Source organism: Pongo pygmaeus, chromosome 16, assembly GCF_028885625.2.
Source record: "Pongo pygmaeus isolate AG05252 chromosome 16, NHGRI_mPonPyg2-v2.0_pri, whole genome shotgun sequence".
Taxonomy (NCBI): domain Eukaryota; kingdom Metazoa; phylum Chordata; class Mammalia; order Primates; family Hominidae; genus Pongo; species Pongo pygmaeus.
Window position 1 is genome coordinate 20,431,776 of NC_072389.2, and position 18,778 is coordinate 20,450,553.

General features: G+C 41.5%; 2 pseudogenes; both read left to right on the forward strand.

Annotated features, from left to right (window-relative positions):
- Positions 1–856: 856 nt before the first annotated feature.
- On the forward strand, positions 857–1,416 carry LOC129014664 (COX assembly mitochondrial protein 2 homolog; annotated as a pseudogene).
- Positions 1,417–4,825: 3,409 nt separating this feature from the next.
- LOC129014571 (alpha/beta hydrolase domain-containing protein 17A-like) lies at positions 4,826–18,351 on the forward strand (annotated as a pseudogene).
- The last annotated feature ends 427 nt before the right edge of the window (positions 18,352–18,778 follow it).

Here is an 18,778-nt window from a genome sequence, read left to right on the forward strand (position 1 = left end):
TCAGGTGCAGAGTGTTTCCAGACCTCGTGTAATAGAAATCACTGACACCATCTATTTTTTTTTTTTTTTTTGAGACAGAGTCTCACTGCCTCGCGGAGACTGGAGTGCAGTGGCGTGATATCTGCTCATTGCAACCTCCACCTCGCGGGTTTAGGTGCCTCAGCCTTCTGAGTAGCTGGGATTACAGGCATCTGCCACCACACCCGGCTAATTTTTGTATTTTCAGTAGTGACGAAGTTTCATCATGTTGGCCAGGCTGGTCACGAACTCCTGACCTCTGGTGATCTGCCCGCCTCAGCCTCCCAAAGTTCTGGGATTACAGGTGTGAGCCACCGTGCCCGGCCTATTTCATATTTTAAATATTAGAAAAGTAGAACTTGGCCAGGTGTGGTGGCTCACACCTGTAGTCTTAGCACTTTGGGAGGCTGAAGTGGGAGGATCGCTTGAGCCCGGGAGTTCAAGACCAGCCTGGGCAACATGACAAGACCCTGTCTATTCAAAAAATAAAATTAGCCAGGTAAGGTGGCACGTGCCTGTGGTCCCAGCTACTCGGGAGGCCGAGGCAGGAGAATCGCTTGAACCCCGGAGGCGGAGGTTGCAGTGAGCGGAGATCGTGCTACTGCACTCCAGCCTGGGAGACAGAGCCAGACTCCGTTTCAAAATAATAGTAATGATAATAAGTTTGGGCGGTGGAGGGCCACCCCCGGGCATTGGCCAACTGTGGAATGACCTGGCTTTTGGCTCCCTGGCAGCCAGCTTCTGGGTCAGGCATCTTCGTTGGTGACTGCCCCTTCAGCTCTCCTCGTGTGGCCGTGAGTGGTGTGGCACTGCCGTGACCCATCATCTTGTCTTAAAGATGCATCCTGACTTTCCTCCACATTCGCACACTCAAGAATGCAACATCGTGATTAACTTGCTAAAAGAATATCACAAAAATCATAGCATTTGAAAATTTTTTGGTCATTGCAATGATCTTGATCAGGCAATGAGAAAATAAATGCTTGAAGAATGAGTACATGGAAAAGAAGACCAAGAGCAGAGAGTATGGCAATTCGATGCAAAAGAGACTTTTTTTTTTTTTTTTTTTTTGAGACAGAGTCTTGCTCTTTCACCAGAGCAACTGCAGTGGCTCAATCTTGGCTCACTGCAACCTCCGTCTCCTGGGTTCAAGCAATTCTCCTGCCTCAGCCTCCAACGTAGCTGGGACAACAGGCGTGTGTCACCACACCCTACTAATTTTTGTATTTTTAGTAGAGACAGGGTTTCACCATGTTGGCCCTGGCCAGGATGGTCTCGATCTCTTGACCTTGTGATCTGCCTGCCTCAGCCTCCCAAAGTGCTGGGATTACAGGTGTGAGTCGCCGTGTCCAGCCGTAAAAGAGACTTTTTAATTCTCCAGAGGAATCTGAAAAATAAAGTGCATTTTCACTGGATGCTGAGAGAAGACCAAAAGACTATGGGTTGGCCCGGGCACAGTGGCTCACGCCTGTAATCCTAGCACTTTCGGAGGCCGAGGTGGGTGGATCACCTGAGGTCAGGAGTTCAAGACCAGCCTGACCAATATGGTGAAACGCTGTCTTTACTAAAAATACAAAAATTAGCCAGGCATGGTGGTGTGGGCCTGTAATCCCAGCTACTCGCAGGCTGAGGCAGGAGAATCTCTTGAACCCAGGAGGCAGAGGTTGCAGTGAGCCGAGATCACGCCACTGCCCTCTGCACTCCAGCCTGGGTGAGAGAGCAAGACTCCATCTCAAAAATAAAAAAAAAAAAAGAAAAAGAAAACGCAGAGTGCATAGCACATGGTAGATAGATACTGACACTGCACTGAGTCTCTTACACACATCGTCTCATTTTACTCTCACAAAACCCCAGGAGTTTGGTATCTTTATTCTAATTTTAAAGATGAGGAACTGAGGCTCAAAAATATTAGGGATATGTCCAAGGTAACACAATGAGTAATTTGTAGATCTGAAATGCAGACAGATCTCTCATTCTGAGCCAAGTGCTTCGACAGCACAGAAGGTAGAGAAACTGAAGTTCCCTGTGGAGTTGTGGGATGCTTGCTGAAGGTAGATCATTTGGTGTGGAAACCAAAACACAAATGTCATTAGCGGGAGTAAGGGAGGGAGGAGGAGGGAGGGGAGTAGAGGATTTCATTGCGGGCTGAAGGAAGAGCATGCTAAAGATGTTAATTTGTGAAAAAAAAAACTTGGCAGTTTTAGTAATTTACTGTTGTGAGGAGAAATAAATTTAGAGTATGAATGGTGTGGCGGCAGATCATATGAGAGGTATAGTGAAAATTTACAGAATCTGCTGACCCCAACATCAACAAAATTAATGGGGCCCAACTCTGTACCTGCCATGACCAAGTTTTAGATTTTTCTGTAGATAGGCTGTTCCTTCCAAAGCTTAGAGATTAAGCATATATATATATATATATATACATAATTTTTTTTTTGAGACGGCGTCTCGATCTGTAGTCCCAGGCTAGAGTACAATGGCACGATCTTGGCTCCCTACAGCTTCCGCCTCCAGGGTTCAAGCGATTCTCCTGCATCAGCCTCCTGAGTAGCTGGGATTACAGGCACGTGCCACCATGCCTAGCTAATTTTTGTATTTTTAGTAGAGATGGGGTTTCATCACGTTGGTCAGGCTGGTCTTGAACTCCTGACCTCATGATCTGCCCGCCTCAGAATCCCAAAGTGCTGGAGTTACAGGCATGAGCCACTGTGCCCGGCTGCATTTATATATTTTTAATTGAAGCCACTAGACCTCAGTATGTGGTCTAAACAAAGCCTGTTCTCCTAGTTCAGTCCATTTTCCATGATATCAGGTTCTCCAAAGGATGAACCCAAGAGGTTCCTGTTAGCTGAAGACGAAGTGAAAGGCTGACAATGACATGCAAATTTAGTAGAGCAAAGAATACGCATTTATAGTAGAATAATACATGAATTTTTTTCCTTTCTACCATACAAAAAAAATAATGCTTACAATGCAGGTACATTAATTTTATATTAAAAATATTCTTAGGTTGACCTCTGATGTTTTGCTTTTGCACCTGCAGTAAGCCTTAAGGCATTTGGCATTCCCATTTTCACAAACCTAATTTAGTAGACTAAATGGCTATGCTAAGCATTTCACTTGCTTTCTATTATTCCTTGGCTGTAGACTATCACATAATGTGAGTGTTATTGATTTTATCCATGTTAATTTCTCCTACCACGTACTATAGCAAGCTATACCTTTAGCATTATTTTTTTTTAGATTTTTGGCTTATAGGAAGGTATCTCCTAAACCATAAAACTTATCCCATATTATTTTCTTTTCTCACAATTTATTTATTGAGCTTTGCTGTATGTAGCTTTTTGAAGTAGATTTTATAGTTTAGAATTGTTGCTTTCCGTTTTTAATCTTTCACTCTTCATTTTTATTGAGTTATGAATTAACTATCTCTATTGTAGTGGTAAAACCATTTGTAATAGTCATAGTTTGATTGAGTGTACATAAATAAACAAAACCCCCACGTTAAACTGGGAAGTGACATCAGCCTCTTTTTATTTTTTCATTTAAATTCTGAAAATACATGGAGATGAGTGTCCTTCATTTCTACCTTAAGTGGGTTGTTACAACTGAAGGTAATAGGGGCAGTCAGTTAGCACAAAACAAATGGGCAGCTACACACAAAGAACATGTTAAAGGTAAAACATGGGTATTTAGAAGGTTGCTTCCATATGTGCTATAAGTCATGTATGAGTATTGAGGAAAGAAGACAGTAATGACTACCTGGTAATCATTTGTGCTCTTACGAAGAAGGAGCAGTGGCTCCATAATGTCCCCAAAATGAGGCAGCAGTCTGTCACTGTAGCAAATGATGAGAGGGCCCTTGAGCTAGCAGGCTGGGGCACATTCTACAACCCCTTTCCTTTGTCCTATAGATTCAACTTTCACATATGAGAAATACTAAAGGAATTTTCTCGGCATTCACATAAAAATAAGAATAAAGATAAAAAAGGAATATATCAACTCTTGTAATCACTAGAAACGTGTTGCTACAAAACAGATGAAAAAAGGAGTGAACATTTATACATTCCAACATAAATTGTAAGGGTGTAATATATCAACTCTTGTAATCACTAGAAACGTGTTGCTACAAAACAGATGAAAAAAGGAGTGAACATTTATACATTCCAACATAAATTGTAAGGGTGTAATATATCAACTCTTGTAATCACTAGAAATGTGTTGCTACAAAACAGATGAAAAAAGGAGTGAACATTTATACATTCCAACATAAATTGTAAGGGTGTAATAAAACATAAAGAGACCATGAAGTGAAATGCAAGAGCATCGGGAAGAGATAGCCAGAAAGTGCAACAGAAACTGGCAGAATCCATGAAAGAAACAGGATTTAAAAACAAAATCATTGTAGAAAAAAAGAAAACTAAATTGTAAAGAGAACAAGGGAGACTGAACCCCAAATAATGTAAGGGTTGTAAAGGGTGTAAGTGAGAAAAAAATATGTAATGAGTCCCCTCCCCTGCCCAAAAATCCAAAAACTGTGAAACATAGGATAGAATTAGAAAAAAGTTATTGCCTATATTAAGCCAAGATAGATCATCATAAGCACATACATTTACACTACCGTGTAGTATATGCTTATATATGTTATTAGAATGTTCAACTCCAAGATATATCTCTGTATGGGACTAGGACTTTAAAGATTAAGAAAGCATTATTTGGGGGCTTAAGCAAAAATAGTCAACTTAGAGAAAAAGAAAATCATTTTGGCATCAGAGTTTTCCACAGCAAAAGTTAACACCAGAAAATGGGGGGAAATATTGAGAAAGAAGAGAAGGGAGAAGCCAATGGTTATCCTTATCCTTGCAAGGTATCTATCAGCTATAAAGTGTACAGTTATAAGCACCCATAATTGCAGAGAACACTGTTTACAGAAAGTTCTTATTAAGAGATTTACCACAGGACAAAGTTCAATCAACCTAGTTCTGAGTAGGTAAAATACTACCAGTAAGGCAAGAGGTAAGCATTCACTGCGTCGTATATAGATTTAAGGGATACATGGTGTAGAAAATGTAAAAAGATATTTTACTGATGATTCTGATAATGTACAAATGATTGAACTGTAACAACTAGGAGGAGAGAGTAAAAGAAAGAGGAAAGTAGGAATTAGCTCCCTGATTGCCTCATCTATAATAGTTGAGAACAATGGGTTCATTTTAAATCTCAAAATTTGCCCATTGTTTAATGTATGAAAATATTAAGTGGCACAAAGGCAAATATTAAGAAATATCCTGCCACAAAAATCAAATAGTTCAGGAGAAGCTGAGAAAGTGAAAACAGCATAGAGTCTAATTTAATTGCCACTCATTGTGGGGAACCATTAGGTATTATCTAAATAAATGGGGAAAAATATAAATGCAGGTAAAATTACAAAAATAACAACCAGAAAACTACATCTTTCTTATCAATAAAGATAAATTATCATTTAACAATATAAAGTATTTAATAATAATAAAAAATACTAAATTTTATGATACATATACAAGAAATACACCAAAATCAAATAGAGCCAATTTTTTTTAAATAAAATGGTCAACAAATACCAAACAGACAAATGCTAACAAATGAATTATCAACCTACTTTTATTCTGTCTTCTCCTTGCTTATTTTTTTAAATTCCTTTTTAAAATTTTGTTTAGATACTTTAAAATTACTCTTTTCATATTATTTTCTCTAATAATTCTAACCTTCTGGTTCTGTTTCTCGACATTTCTGCTGTTTCTATCACAATATCTATTTTCCTTGAGTGTTTTCTTGGTGGTGGTGTTCTTTTCTGGTTTTTGTTTGTTTTGTTTGTTTGTTTTGGTTTTGATTGAAAGAAATACAACAATGGAAGCTCACACTACTGCAGGGTGCTTCTCCAGATTTTGCTTATCATTCATAATTCTCCTTTAATTTACTTTTCAGTTTCCTCAGTTAGTTGCTTATTGTACTTTTCATAGTTGTAGTTGTAATCAACATGTAAGATAGGCTACAGGGAGTTTATCCTGCCACAAAATACCAGAAATCCATCATTTTTTTCTTAAAAAAAGTCATTTTGAACTCGTGATTTGTAGGAAGGAATGCAGATTTAGAGGCATACATTTTCCATGACATGGAAAAATCATTTAACAATGTTAAGTCTCTATTTCAGCAAATACAGAAAAGATATGATTCACAGGACAAGAAAACTGACAGTTAACAACTTACATGGAAAGGCATTTCGACAAATAATATAATCCATCCTACTCCTAAGAGAGGAAAATTTGTATTAATGAAACTTCTACCAGGTATCACTTTCACCTCAGTTAATCCACGAAAATTAAGTCAGCAACGTTTTGTGATAAACCATATCCAAAAGAGTTGATTGATGAAATGTCATTAATAGAACAGCAGTTATCCATCATTCAGTAAAAATTCATCTATCACCCATACACCAAACTTAATTCCATCTTATACAAAGCACATACACTACACTGAAAACTGTCAACTTCTGATGATCTAAAAATGTCTCTTCTATGACCATGTGATCACACTGAAATAAAGAATACAGAAAATTCATAGATGGTCAGTTAAAAAAAAAAGATTCCACGAAGCAATAAACTTTCCTTAAAAATGCCAAAATAATAACATAGACTGCATAATATAACACTCATTTTACTGACGTAATCTGTTGAGGCATTTTGTTAATCAAATACTTTCTTTTATATATACTCATAAATGTCATACTAGAATTACACATTTTCTAATGAAATACAAAAGCATAAAAGAATCGTATTCATAAGTTGATTTTAATCATTGTCTCGAGTTCAATATTACAAACAAGTGTAATTATGGTACAAGTACAAAACAAACGGTGATAAAAGCATGTCAGAAAACAGATGTTCCTGCATACAGATGGACAATCCAATGAACACTTCTCAAATAGAAAACAGCTATTTACTCCTTACTAATGAGTGATATAATTATTTATCATTAATGCAGCTTGGTTTTTTAATGTCTCCATGAAGAGCTTAAATATAATTTTCCTAAAGATGCATTTGGGCCGGGCGCCGAGGCTCAGGCCTGTAATCCCAGCACTTTGGGAGGCCAAGGCAGGCAGATAACGAGGTCAGGAGATTGAGCCCATCCTGGCTAACATGGTGAAACCCCTTCTCTACTAACAATACAAAAAAATTAGCTGGGTGTGGTGGCGGGCGCCCGTAGTCCCAGCTATTCGGGAGGCTGAGGCAGGAGAATGGCGGGAACCCGGGAGGTGGAGCTTGCAGTGAGCTGAGATCCCACCACTGCACTCCAGCCTGGGCGACAGAGCGAGACTCCGTCTCAAAAAAAAAAAATAATAAATAATAAAAATAAATAAATAAATAAATAAGAAAAATGATGTATTTGGATGGTTAATGTATTTTTAATGTATAATTATCTATTGTAGTTAAAAGATGATCAAATATGCTGATTCACTCAGTGTCTATGTTTTAAATGCAGGACTTAAGGAACAATTTGCCATAAGGCACCAACTTATTGTTTTCTTTTAAATTATATATCTAACACGCATACATACACCCACTATATATATACAAAACATTAATAATGATGAAAATTTTGAGAATCATGAAGAATAGTAAATATGTAATACATATATTTTTTTCACAAGAGTTTTCCAACTACTCTACTTTTTTTTTTTAGTAGAATACATTAGATACTACAAAAGAAATGAAAACAAAATGATGTGGAATAGCATGTAAACAATAGAAAGAAGTTTTTGAAGATTGTTACAACACAGCTTCCCTAGCTAATAATATCTGAGAAAACCTGCACATGTGGCATATATGTGTAGGTACCTTTTAGCATATATAATGGATTTATTAATATTTCTTCATTGCGTTGATGGGATGAATATATAAAATAGTAAGTATAAATACCTAGACCTTTGCTTGGTGTATAGTAAATATTGTGTTAAAATAGAACTCTTCTATCTTTCTACAGAAATACTCTATGCAGTGATTACTTCTGGCTGTGATACATAAAAACAGGAAAATCTCAATAGAGAAAAAATATGTATTCATGATCATGATTTGGATTTTTCCAAAGAACAAAAACTATGAATTGGGTTGCAAAGATTTCCTGTTAAGACAACAGTAGAAATAAAGACATGGAGTAGAAGATACACACATTGAGTAGGTTTAACAGGCCTAAGCAAAAGATGCACATAATGAAACATCAGGAGAACAGACTAGAAATTCCTCTAAGCCTGTTGTGAGAGCCAAAGAAAATACATCTGGGTTTGACTGTTGATAATGAGGAATTTCTGAAAGGTTGACCTATAGAAGTTCTGAAAAAATGCTTCTAAACAAACCAGATTCCTTTGTCAAATAGATAAGGGAAATTATGGATATGTAATGCCACTTTAGAAATTTCAAATGCACATTAACAAGCAACAGCAAAAAGTAAACCCCATTTAACTTTATTTAACCTAGATTTTATGAACTTATTTACTAAGCAAACTCTCCCATCTGTATTTCCCTACTTGTAATACTTATTAAGAATCACTGTTCTGGTGTCGTTGGAATTTACTTAGAGAAATGCAGTCTAACCTCTGGTTTAAGAAGCCAACTCTGGCAGAACTATCAATTGGAAAAAAGGAGAGTTTAGATGCTAGGGGGCCATTATAAAGCTCACTTGAGAGCTAATCTGTGCATGACTCTGACAGGAGAAAATAAAATTGAGAAAAAGGCCTGCATTGGAGGCAACAATCCTTGGAATGTGATTGACCGTAGATAATAATGAATGTGGAAGACCCAGAACAGACTTTAAAATGTTAAGCCTAAATGACTGTCTGACAGGTGGTATCTGTAATGAAAACTGGAAAGTCTGGAAGGAGAACAAGATTCTGAGGAAAAGACTAATTTTTTAATGTGTTGAGTTTGAGGGCCTGCTTTGGAACTAATGGACAGCTGAAGATTTCATTTCATGTCAAAGAAACCTAATTTAAAATCCAGCAAGTACTAAACTCAGAGCTAAATGTGAAAGACTGAAATATGAACTTGCCCACCATGTTAGAGAGGTTTATGACAGCTCAATGCAGAAATGCCTCTGAAGTGGGAAAATCTATAATTTCTCTGAAGAAGCACTGTCTGTGCTCTGGAGGTCAGAAATTTCCTAGACTCATGCCCTCTTTAGAGCAGATCCAGAAGTCTTTTAGAAATGAAATGTTGGACATGCCCATATGTCCTCTGAGCCTGTCCTTTTTGTCAGAAGTCATGCAGAGACCCAAATGTCAAAAAGGGACACCTTGTTTTGTTGATGCACAAGATTGTGGCATTCCAGTCTCTTTCTGAAAATACATTATTGGATTCTTTGCAGCCAAATTCTTTTTTTTTTTTATTCTGTTTTACTTTTCTTTTTTTTTTTCTTTTTATTATTATTATTATTATACTTTAGGCTCTATGGTACATGTGCGCAACGTGCAGGTAAGTTACATATGTATACATGTGCCATGCTCTTAATAAAAGTTTGGTATTGGAGACTAATATTCCATGAAGAATTACCTAAAGCATGAGGAAATCATCCCTTTAGATAAGTGGATTTTTTGCTTTAATTTTTAAATTGACACATCATTGTACATATTTATAGGGTATAGGGTGATATTTTGATTAGATCCGTGTTTTATAGCATGTTATGTAAAGCTTCTGAGAAGAGTTAGGGAGCATCTTAGAAAGCAAAATGGAGTCTGTAAACAGACATGTAATGAATACTCAGCAAATATTCATGCACTCCCAGATATTTCAGAGACTTCCAGTTATGTTGGGATCACGTGGAAAGATCTAAGAGACTCTGAGGGGAAGTGCCATGAATCACTCTGGGGCTAAGGCAATAAAAAGCCCCTGCCTCATTCCAAGTTCTCTCCTTTTCCACTGCCAGTACTTTGAAGGTTACGTGCAATGTGTGTTATAGGTTAAGGCTAGAGGAGTTTATTCTGACTGACATTGAACTTTATGGGAGCAACCAACAAATTTTGGTTTGGTTGAGCCACTGAGAATTCAAGCTTAGTATCTTCTGGTTGCTGTTGCTGTTTACCAACACAGTGGGATTTCTACAGGGCTCAAGCGGGCAGAGAAATTCCATGTGAACCAGAATGTCTCATGCTGGGCTTCTGTATAAATTGTGCTGATGAAAAATGTTAAGCAGATAAAAATGTTAGAAATTCATTGCTCCACACTGTATCGAAGGTATTTTTGTTTCAGTTGAAGCCATCCTAAAATTATATAATTAGTTCATACTATCTTCAATAGAATTATTTTTACTGAGTTGCTTTTTGATGTTATACATGAGCCTTTTGTAGTTCACAACTGAATTCATACACAAATGTTGCTGAGTCTATTGCCCACCATGTTAGAGAGGTTTATGAGAGCTCAATGCAGAAATGCCTCTGAAGCGGAAAAATCTGTCATTTCTCTGCAGAAACTATTGTAGTTTTAACAGAATGAATGATGGAAAATAATAATATAGAAAATCATATGAAGGAGTATGGAAGATGGGGCACTATTAAAGGGATTATTTGATGGCAATAAGGATGAAAATGTGTCATTGAAATTCTTTAGGTTTCACATAGAAATTGCACCAGTTTATCCCGGCAGACATATTGTTTAGAAGTGTTTAAGAAAAGAAATCTCTGAATCATGCTTTACATTGTTTTAGGTCATGGGAACTAGTAAACATGTTTCACTATGCAGACTATTAGTCAACATTTAGATCATGCGTTTCAATATAGAATGTCAAATTGTGAGAGGAGAATGAATAAATCTAATTGTTACAGTCACTCAGCTGACATGCTGAAGTGCCTGGAAAATTTCTCACATGAATAATGGGTGAAGAGTCAAAGAATGATTCGTTTGGGGAAAAGAAGATCTGCCGGGTTTTGGAAAGGGTGCATGTATGCATTTAGTAGTGTTTAGTGTGGTAGCTCTATGATCCTGAACTTCACATATTTATTGGGCTGCCATGTGTTAGGTGGAAACACAAAACTGTCATTTTTTTGTAGGACAGAAAAGGCTGAATACTGACAATTTCATATGGTTCCACTTAATAGAATAGGAAACAGAGTTATCTCTGAATTGTTTATCTAAGGTAGAATTTGGGGAAGTACTTAGAATTTATAAAAATTAAATTTTAGACTAAAATATATAGATATATCTAGAGTTGTTCAAAAATGAAAATAGAGCTGAAATATCAAGTGCTATAATGGAGTTCATATAAGAATTCCATGCTTTATATTTGAGGTTGGATACGTGCTTTTTCTTTATCCCTTTCATTTATATGGATCTAATCTTCTATAATGTTTAAAACATTTTGATAGAGATGTTCTTTGGTGTTCTTTTTTCTCTTGATTTAAAGATCTGCTTTACAACCAAACAGCAAGATTAAACAAAACAAAACAATGCCCATGGCTTCATGGTCACTGTACGCATTTAGAAAGGCCTCGTGCATGACCTATTATGGTCATCTGAAAATTCTTTGTAATTTTTTATCAAAGGGCTCTACATTTTCACTTTGTACTGGGCCCTGACAATTATGCACCCAATCCTCAATCCATGGTCTTCTTAAATTCACATGCAGATTAGAATTATAAAGGTACATTAATTCTAGGCCATCAAAGGCTAGCTTATAACTTTCAAATTACATTTGGGAATTGTTCTTATATAACAGCATTTATTGCTCCAAAGATCATTATGTAATAACTACTAAATAATCTATATGAATGTACATTTGGGAAACCATGAAAACTTTCTCAAAGAGCTCTGCTGTTTTAAGTAACAACCATGAAATATTTCCAAAGGCATAAATAAAAATAATTACGACAGAAAATCTGAGAGACAAAAAGAAAATCTATGACAACATACCAATGCAATTTATTGAAAATAGATACACATGAAACAAAGAATAAAGAACAGCAGGAAAATGTGCCACTATTGTGGTTACAGCTTCGAGGCAACACATTAAAATGCCAACCAGACACAGGTGGCAACAGATGTATCTACCACCAAAAAATAAAGTTAAATTAAATCAAGTCAAAAATTTCAAATGAAGTAACTGTTCAATGAAAATGAAAAAGAATAAAAATCACATCTGCTTACATGGCAATGAAACATGAAAGATTCTGCTAAAAGTTTATGTTGAAAATTAAGATGGAGGTGATCTATGCACACTCATCCAAAAATAGAAAACAAGGAATTAGTGGACCAATGCCAATGTAAATTTTGAAAACCTGAAAAAGAAGAAAATTAAGATATGGTTGATAGGTTCTCTACAATATAGCAAGAAAATTCTGCCCAAATTCTAAAGGATACAAAGTCTACTCAATTTAATAACAAATGGCACGTTTCTTTTTCTTAAAAACATATGCATCATCTGTGAGTGCATTTTCTACTTTAGGGACCATTTGAATTAAAATCCTGAAGTTCTTATGAATGTTTTAGAAATACATACAGTAAATGAATAAAGCCCATAGTTATTTAAGGATAACATTTAAAATTATTTACTAAATGTTTACTATTAAAATAATAGTACATGCCGTCCAGTCATAATCAAAAAAGCCAAGGTGATTATGGAGTATTGAGGCTGAAAAGAACTAGATCTAAACCAACCTATTCTGGACTTCACCGTCAAGGAAAAGAACTGAGAGGAAAATTTTCAAAAAATACTTATACTTGTGAGATTGGTGATGAGAAACAATCTGTGAAATATTGCCATTTCTCTGGAGTAAAAATTTTAAATGATTGATTAGCACGATGTCCCTTTCTCTTCACACTCACATCTTTCTGATTTGCTCCTCACATCTCAGGCATGCTGGGGCTATAATGTCTTTCCGTCTACCTTAGGTTTACTATTTTAAAATTGATTTTTGATGTTGTGAACATGAATTGTGTATTAATACAGGAGAATGGGGTGTGTATTTCTGAAAGTCCAGAGTTGTAGGGGCAAAGAAGAGATTTCTGGAGTCCCCTGCGTGCCTGCTTACAGAGGTTTCCTTCCTGATATTGTCAACTTCCAGAATTCTTGCTCTGGCTCCATTTTAAAGCCCTGACCACAGTTAAGTGTCTTTTCCTGACCCTCATTTATACTACCATGAAGCTCCTTTGTAACATGAAATGTGCAATGTGACCAATTGTTGGCTGTCCAGACAAACATATGTTAGGACTTTTCACTCTGGCTTCATGCTGAAACATCATTCACATTTAGTAAAGGAAGGGGCACTCTGTTAAACTCACCACATTCTTTACTTTCTGGAGTCATATAGAGATATTCCACTAAGTCCTTTTGCTTGATCCCATAGAGACCATCCTATGAAAACTGAATTAATATGAAAGCAGGTAGAGTGAATATTCATTTAAGTCATTTACAACAACATCCAATAGTGTCTCCAAGTGGAACAGATATTTAGAGACCAGTTTGGCAGGAGATAGGATGGGAAAAAGAGTGGCTGATGCATGCTGAGAAGTAGTAGGAACAATCCAGTTTTTAAAATATTGTTCTTCTTGTTAAGAGTCTGTTTATCAGGTTAAACACAGTCAAGTGATCACTCAGTCGAGTCTAATAATTCAGTAACTGAGAACAGATGGAGAATACATGGATATGTGTCTGTGTGTACACTCACATGCAAAATCAGTTGCCCTGACTTTATCTTACTTACATCAATCTATTTATTGATTTTGATAGGAAGAGTATGTATTTTAGATACCTCAAGAATATCTGCTGAAATACTTCCATATTCTTGCCTTTTGAAGAATCTTTTTAAAGGAAGAAAAATAATTATTAGCAAAGAATCCACATTCCCAGTGGCTCCATTTTCATCTCCTTAATCCAGTGTTAAAATTCATGGCTTGGGAAAAGTGGGATGTTTACAATGCCTTTCTATACCATTCATCTATACCATTAGTTTTAATAGCCTGTTCACTTGAACAATTTCTAAGTATGTGGTAAAAGAAACTAAACTAAAATAATAATGCATTATATTTGAAAACATCAGTATCCTGTACACAAAACTTCCATAAGTAGTTCTTCCTAGATTGAAACTAGAACTAATCCATTTCCAAAAAAATCTATATTTTTCTGAAGACAAAAAAAAACGTTGCTACAGATAATTGCCATGGGCTGCAAATATTCTAATTCATCCAATATTTCTCTCTTGTTGCATGTTGTATAGATAGATATAACGCATCAATATTAGGATAGCATATATTTTATTAAATATTAATGCAGAATTCTAAATTTTCTAGCATTCACAGAAAAGCAAGCTGCTGATAATAAGTAGTATTTAAAGAGAAATCTTATCTACTACAATGAATTGAGAAATCCAGGATATTAAGACCACAAAAATGATTGTTTAGATGATTTAATTATAGCACAACAGGCTTTTCTGCTGATAGTTATAATTATGTTTTAATAACCCAATCTCAACAAACATAACTACAGTACAAATGATGAGCACAAAAATCCATCTCATTTGTAGCTCAGACTAGTATTTCAAATGGAATTTCTCTATTAGTAATTTAGTCTGATTTTTATAATTCATTAGAATAAATCAATAACTGACTTAGAAATCACTTCTATGATTTTAAGTATTTTCCACAGAAACATTAACAATACCACAAGCATTAAAATATTGAGAAATGTTTGTATATGATGATGTCAGTGGATATTCCTTTCCTCAGCTAATAAATTCTAGTATAAAGTTTTCAGATCTGTACACAAAAATGGATCATAAAAATATAATCATGGTAGAAACTATGTAGCAATTTTATGAATGTGGAGAAAGAGTTCAAATAGTACTTTTCTACTGTACTGTGTCCATGCAAAGCTTCATTCAAACAAACAAAAACAATACTGAATTCATTATGTTACAATCTTTCAGGACACTGCATTTGTTCACTCTCCCCTATCTCCATCTCTAAGGGACAGATATAATTCCCCACTCCTTGACTTTGATCCTTGCTGTGTGACTTTGCTTAAGTCAAAGGGGTATCTTAGAGGATTTAAGGCAACAGAAGCCTGGCATGTTTTTGCACAGGCAGGTTGCACTCCTGACTTTCGCCATAACAATAACATGCTTCAAGTACCCGGGAGGGCTGAGGAGGATAACAAATACATGGAACAGATCTGGACACCAGCTGCAGCTTCAAGCCAATGCTAGCCAAGCCCAGCCTAGATCAACTGAACTGTGTCTGACCAGAGGTGCACGAACAAGAAAGGCAACGCCGTGGACCTGGGCCAGATGGGCAGCTTCTACATTGGCCTGGGTTCCCGCCTCCACTGCAACATCTTCTCCTACGACTACTCCGGCTACGGTGCCAGTTCCGGCAGGCCCTCCTAGACCAACCTCTACGCCGACATGGACGCCGCCTGGCAGGCCCTGCGCACCAGGTGAGGGCGGCCCTGGGGGGAGCTCAGCCTGGGCACACCCGAGAGGGGACCAGGTCGGCGGCAGAGGGGAGGGTCGGGCTTCCCTGGGAGGAAGGTGGGCGGCCCTGCAGGAGGGGAGCCACAGTGGACGCATGCGGCCAGAGAGCCGGACAGGTGAGCTCAGGCGTGCGGGTGCAGCCTCCACACGGCTGAGGTGTGGCCAAGAGGTCCCCCCACACCCTGGCCTGTGGAGCCAGGCTCCCTGGGATCCCCTGGCCTGAGAACAAGAAGGGGCTGAGCTTGTCACAGGGGCGTGGACACCACGCGGCGGGAGGGGGTGGGTGGTGTCGGGGGGTCTGTGCACGTGTGGCTGGGAGCCCACGGGCCGAGGCAGCACTTGGGGCCAGGTGAGGCGAGGCTGCTGCATCGAGGTCCCGAGGCCTGGCCCATGAGGCCCTGTGGCTGTGGAGATCGGCCATCCCGGGGCAGGGCCTGCAGGTTCAGGTGCAGACCCCCAGCACACACCCGAGGTCTGGGCCAGCCTCGATTCCAGATCCAGCCCTCCTAATCATCCAGGTCCCCAGCCCTGCGCTTGCTTGGGCCCTTCTCTCGTGTTTGAGCACCGCCCGGGCCAGTGCTGCTCTGGACCAGAAGACCCGCGTGGGCCTCTGGAGGCCTTTCTTGCTCGCCACCTACTGGGGCTGTCTCGTCCTGGCCCTGCCCTGCTCAGCCCAGCCCAGTGGTCTGACCCGCTCCTGCAGGGGCCAGGCGCAGCTCTGAGAAGTCAGAGACCCTGGGGAGGTAGGGTCCTCATTGCCTTGGCGATATCCCAGGCAGTCCCTGCTGTGGGCCTGGAGCTGGGTCCCCTGCACCACCCTGGCTCTGGGGGGCTCCCGGCAGTGTGGGGCGCTGAAACCAAGCACCACTTCATGCAGCTTCCTCGGCCCCCTTCTGTCTCTACTTCCCGGGGCACCGGCAGAGTCACATCCACCATGGCCAGCTCTGAGCTCTGTCTGCTCGGCCTTCTGTCCTGCTGCCGCTTTGTCCTGCAGGAACCTCGGCCCAGAGCCGTGATGGGGAGGCCAGATCGCACTCAGGGCCTCCACTGAGGATGTGTCTTGTTTGATTGTCTGAGTGGTGACAACCAGGTGGCAGCTGGGGCTCCTGCCTGGAGCAGGTGACAGGGCTGGGCTGGCTCAGCACACTACTGGCCTTGGCTGCCAGGGAGCAGGCCAGGGAGGCTGAGGCAGAGCTGGGGCCACAGGCACAAGCCAGGCAGCATCCTTTGGGCCATGGGTGAGCAGTGAGCTGTGGAGTGCTGCCAGGAGGCTGGGATTCCAGGCCAAGGAGGGGGACAGCCCTGCTGGTGGAGTCCGAATGCCAGGCAGACGGGACGCACACCTGCCCATGCTCCTGCCTCGCAGGAGGGCATCTGCCTAGGATCAGAGCCTGGAGCGTGTGGGAGAGTTCTTGGGGTCGCGGCATCGACTGGGTGGCAGGTGGGTCCCGCGTGGTTGGGACTGGGCACGAAGAGGCCTTGGGACTGGTGCTGGATCAGCTGGGCCAGGGGCCGCACACCAGTGACCTGGGGGTGGGGGTGGCCCTGGGTGGGAGCTGGTGGTGCTGAGGTGGCCGAGGACTTGTCCACTCCCAAGAGAAGGCGCTGGTGGGAGGAGGTGCTGCCCCCGCAGCCGCCACCCTCGATGCTGACCTGGGTTGGGCTGGCACCTCATTGGGCATGGGACTCCGAGAATCCAAAATTGGGTGGAGACATCTGGGGACACAGCTGCCTGAATTCCTCATGGCCAAGGGGGTGGGCAAGGGCTGCAGGGAGGAAGAGTGTACCCTGCCCCGGCCAGTGTACCAGGAACGGCTTTCTAACCTGGGCAGGAAGGCGTGAAGCATTCAGGATGTGGGGGAGCACACAGTTCCCAGTGTGCGCCCAGGAGTGACCAGGAGAAGGAGAGGCGCCAGGGCTTCCCCTACCCTAGCCCGAGGGGGACTCCCTAGCCAGCATCCAGCAGATCCTGGCTAGGAAACGCCAGTGAACCATAGCGCCAGGGAACAGGACCAGGCCGCCGGCTCCGCCCACCGCTGCGGTGTTGGGGGACTGGGGGTGGCCCTTTGGACTGGTGTGGAGCCTGGGACTGACCCACTGACTTGGCTGAGCAGGGAGACTGGAGAGTCGCATCCGGAGCTGGGCCCGGGGACGCCCGCTGGCGGGAGGGGTGCGCGCGAGTCGGAGGCCGCGGCTGACCCTGCTCCGGTGCCTCCAGGTACCGCATCAGCCCGGACAGCATCATCCTGTACCGGCAGAGCATCGGCACAGCGCCCACGGTGGACCTGGCCTCGCGCTACGAGTCCCCCGCGGTGGTGCTGCACTCGCCGCTCACCTTGGACCTGAGCGTCGCCTTCCTGACACCAAGAAGACCTACTGCTTCGACGCCTTCCCCAAGTGAGCAGGCTGGGGCGGGGACAGGGGCGGTGACGGGGATGGGGTCGGGGACGGGGGCGGCGCCCGGGCCGGGCGAGGTCTCACCCGCCCCACGCCCCTCCCGCAGAATCCAGAAGGTGTCCGAGATCACGTCGCCCGTGCTCATCATCCACGGCACGAAAGACGAGGTGATCGACCTCTCGCACGGGCTGGCGCTCTACCAGCGCTGCCCCAAGGCGGTGGAGCCGCTGTGGGTGGAGAGCGCCAGGCACAAAGACATCCAGCTCTACAGCCAGTACCCGGAGCGCCTGCGCCGCTTCATCTCCCAGGAGCTGCCCAGCCAGAGCGCCTAGCGGCCGCCGGGGCCCCAACCGGCCGGACCTCAGCAATGAGGCGGCCCCCGGACCTCATCCCGCACCGGCCTCCCAGGGGCTGCATGTGGACCCCCGGGGGGCCCGGGGGATCCCGCCCCGACCCAGGGGCCGTGGAGGATGTACAGGCAAGAGAGCTACGCACTCCTTTCCTTTCGGAAGTAAGAAGAAAAATCGTGAAAACGGAAATTAAAGATTTAAATTTTTTTTAAAAAACACAATGTTTATTAATATACCCCAAAGTTTTTTTTTTTTTTTTTTTTTTTGAGACGGAGTCTCACTCTGTCGCCCAGGCTGGAGTGCAGTGGCGCGATCTCAGCTTACTGCAGCCTCCGTCTCCCAGGTTCAAGCGATTCTCCTGTCTCAGCCTCCCGAGTAGCTGGGACTACGGGCGCGTGCCACCGTGCCCGGCTAATGTTTTGTATTTTTAGTAGTTACGGGGTTGCACCGTGTTAGCCAGGATGGTCTCCATTTCCCAACCTCGTGATCCGCCCGCCTCGGCCTCCCAAAGTGCCGGGAT